The sequence below is a fragment of the Aegilops tauschii genome, chromosome 7 (genome assembly GCF_002575655.3).
Source record: "Aegilops tauschii subsp. strangulata cultivar AL8/78 chromosome 7, Aet v6.0, whole genome shotgun sequence".
NCBI lineage: Eukaryota > Viridiplantae > Streptophyta > Magnoliopsida > Poales > Poaceae > Aegilops > Aegilops tauschii.
This window is the reverse complement of record NC_053041.3, coordinates 572,200,432-572,203,928: the sequence shown is the minus strand read 5'-3', so window position 1 is coordinate 572,203,928 and position 3,497 is coordinate 572,200,432. Positions and strand designations below refer to the sequence as shown.

At 41.6% G+C, this 3,497-nt stretch overlaps 1 long non-coding RNA gene across 1 annotated transcript; it reads right to left on the bottom strand.

The window, feature by feature from the left end:
- Window positions 1-563: 563 nt before the first annotated feature.
- On the bottom strand, window positions 564-2,080 carry LOC120968200 (uncharacterized). Its single transcript, XR_005762426.2, has 3 exons — window positions 1,867-2,080; window positions 1,129-1,768; window positions 564-1,048 (listed from the first exon to the last, which is right to left on the bottom strand). It is a non-coding gene; the product is annotated as an uncharacterized lncRNA (long non-coding RNA).
- Between the last annotated feature and the right edge of the window lie 1,417 nt (window positions 2,081-3,497).

Here is a 3,497-nt window from a genome sequence, read left to right as displayed (position 1 = left end):
ACTTGATCACTTAGCTAGCTAGGATCCACATGCATCCAGTCGAGAAACTAATCTGCGGTACTTTCACCTAATGATTTAACAACTAAAATAATCACTAAATTAAATTGAAAACACAAAGTTAAAGGAAAAATAAAAAATAAAACCAAAACACCCCAAACATTTAGTACCGGTTGGTGTTACCAACCGGTACTAATGTCCTACACGCACCCGGGCCTGGCTCGTGCCACGTGGTGGCACTTTAGCGCCGGTTCGTGATGAACCGGTACTAAAGGGGGGACCTTTAGTCCAACTGGCACTAAAGGCCCTTACGAACCGGCGCTAAAGCCCGGTTCTGCACTAGTGTATGCTATGAACTTCAGCAGCATTTTGTCTGAATTTTAACCATCCTTGCACAAACAATCATGTATGATCACAGTTTCTATTGCACAAACATTTATGTATGATCACAATTTTTCACACAAATTTTGCCATAGTTTTGTTTGTTTTTTGACAAATCTGAGAGTAACAACACACATAGTTCAAAGATTTAATCAAACATCACAGGTTCTCATACAAATTGATAGTTCACACAATTTTGGACATCACATAGTTCCACACAAATTCTGATAGGTTCATAACACAGAAAGAAGAGCACACATAGTTCCACACAAACAAATTAGATAGGTCTTAGCAGAGACATAACAACATACATAGTTTTACACAAACAAACCGTAGATAGGTCTAAGCAGAGGCATCACAGTACACATAGTAGTACACTCAGTCCAGCAGCCTTGTGGGTAATTTCCTTGTCCTTTTTGCCTCCCTTCCAGGCGCCTTGAACTGTGAATTAGCACTTCCTGATTTCACATTTGACAGTGACACCTGAGCTAGAACTCACATTGACAGTGACACCTTTCATTGCAGCCTTTGAGGAGGACTTGTTCTTCTGAATATTGTTCCCTTTCCCTTGGACAGCAGGCTTAGGAGGTTTGGACATGGGTACTGGTCTCTTTGTCCCTCTGGATGTTCCTGCAACACGGGTACTCTGTTGAGAAGGCACAACATTTTCCTGCAAATGTAATACATATTAGAGAATAAGCACATGCAATACACAGTAATCAGCACATGCAACCAAAACTTGTTAGTCACCTTGTGTGCAGTAGCACTGTGTTGTCTACTTTGTTGTGCACTCTGTTGTGCACTGTGTTGCCTTGCTTCATCTTCTTCTTGTACTCTACATATTTCTTGTTTATCTCGATTCCTTCTTCATCTTCTTCCCAAGGACTCTCATCTCCAGGAACATAGTCACTATCTTCTTCATCTGTATCATCTTCGGCTGCCGGCGCGGATGCTGTACCACTTCTGTTGTTACTTGCTCCAGTGGGACAATTTGTTCCAGCTCATTTTTACCCTCTTCTTCATCTGATGGCAGAGCACGTGCCAATATATGATATTCAGCAATGTTCTCTACATATACTTCAGCTACTCCATTCTCTTCGATTGCAGAAACCATGTGCAAACAGGACGCATCATCATGCAACAAATCAAGCCCATCATGCAGTTCTTTCCCAGGATATAGACAGTGGAACTGCACTTCATCATCCTTCAAATCCTTCCAATGATCTTCCTTCAAAAAACCAACTATCTCCGGCAGTGACACTTTGTCTCGCTCCAAATATGACATCCCGACAACGCCATCAGCATAGTGTACATACTGCCCATCGTTCACAAAGTGACCACCGAAATGAAATCGTATGGGCAGAAATTCTAGAGGATCCATCTCACAGCCCTACATTAAGCAGATCAAAAATTAACCTACTAATCCACAAACTGGCCATGTACTACAACTAACTGACCACAAATCGATCTATTTTAGCACTGACTAACCTTGATTTGGAGCTTCTTCTCGTCTCCAGCCGCCACTCTACTATGAGCCAGGGCTCTGCGGCAGCAAGAGAGTAGATCTTGGTGCGCCGCCGCCGCTGTGCGCCGCCGACCGCTGCGGCGCTGCGCTCCCACCGACCGCCGCTGCCGCCTGCGTCGCCACAGCTGCCGACAAAATAGCTAGGGTTCGGGCACGGGTCGAAGAAAGGGGATCGAGGGGCTCGGGTCGGTTCTTTATGTGACTGGAGAGAGAGATGCGCCACGTGGGCAACGACTAGTCAAACCCGGGCTGAGTCAACAGCGAAACCGCGCCGGGTCTGCGGAGGGACTAAATATTACTGGTTTGAAGAGTTCGCCGTGCAACCTCTTCGGTTTTAGAGTTGAGGGACCAAAAGTGATCAGACCGAAGAATTGAGGGACGAAAAATGGACTTTTCTACATAGTCTCCTTCAACCTTAGCATCAATGGCATGCCTGCCTGATCCGACAACCGCTGTTTGCTCTCCAATGGCTTTCTAATCTACAAATTAGTTTTTGTTCCCTGCTCATGCTACACCTTGGACCATGGCATCCGCTGACATGAATGTACTCCGATTTTGGTTCTCAGGAATTTAGTAATTTGTGCTTATTCTATATATTTCTATTTTGAAATTGTTGATTCAAGTTTTCTAGGTTTCTTGATGATGTGTGGTAAGAAGTCTGCTATGAACCAAATTATGAATTCTTGAGAAGGTACAGATGTTTCTCTCTTTTTTAACATTTAGAATATTTTTCACCTAGCTGTAGCTATTTTTACTTACTCTAACCAGTTATACGTGTGCAATAATTTATCCAAGTTAATTCCCTATATCTCATTCCGTCAACTAGATCATACATGGGTTCAAACAGGTTTATGAAATGGCTATTTTTGTACTGATAGTAACTCGAGTACATCACCTGTTGTAGTACAATTATGTTATACTCCATCCGTTCCTAAATATAAGTCTTTTAAGAGATTCCAATATATACTACATACGGAGCATAATGAGTGAATCTAGACTCTGAAATACGTCTATATACATCCATATGTACTTCGTATTGAGATATCTAAAAAGACTTATATCTGAGAACGGAGGGAGTAGCGGATATAAGTGGAAGTTCTATCATTTCAGGTGAAGATTCTCCTTTCCTCAACACTTACTGATAGTAATTTGTTTTTGTTAGTTTCATATGGCAGCATCGAGACTAAATTGGAGAGAAAGAGAACAAACTTGATAGACTAGGTAATGTTGGTTATCCAAGGGCTGGGGTTGTGCGTGTGTTGTGCAAGTTTTCGAGCTACTAATTGTACTTCAGGAATATTCCCTCCGTTCCACAATATAAGATTTTATTGCAACCAAGATGTGAGTATATCAGTTGTAATAACATCTTATATTATTGGACGAAGGGAGTATCATTGTGACTGGCAAAATCTATTGATGTGTGTACAGAATATCAAAAAAAATGTAACGTACTCATATTATTGTCATGTAATACTAGGATATGTAAATGTGATGTATCTAAATTTGATCTATATCGTACCAACTTCTACAAATATCTAAATGGCCGAGATGATGTAATGTCACTGGAACCTTTAGCCTAACTTGAAGCATGGAC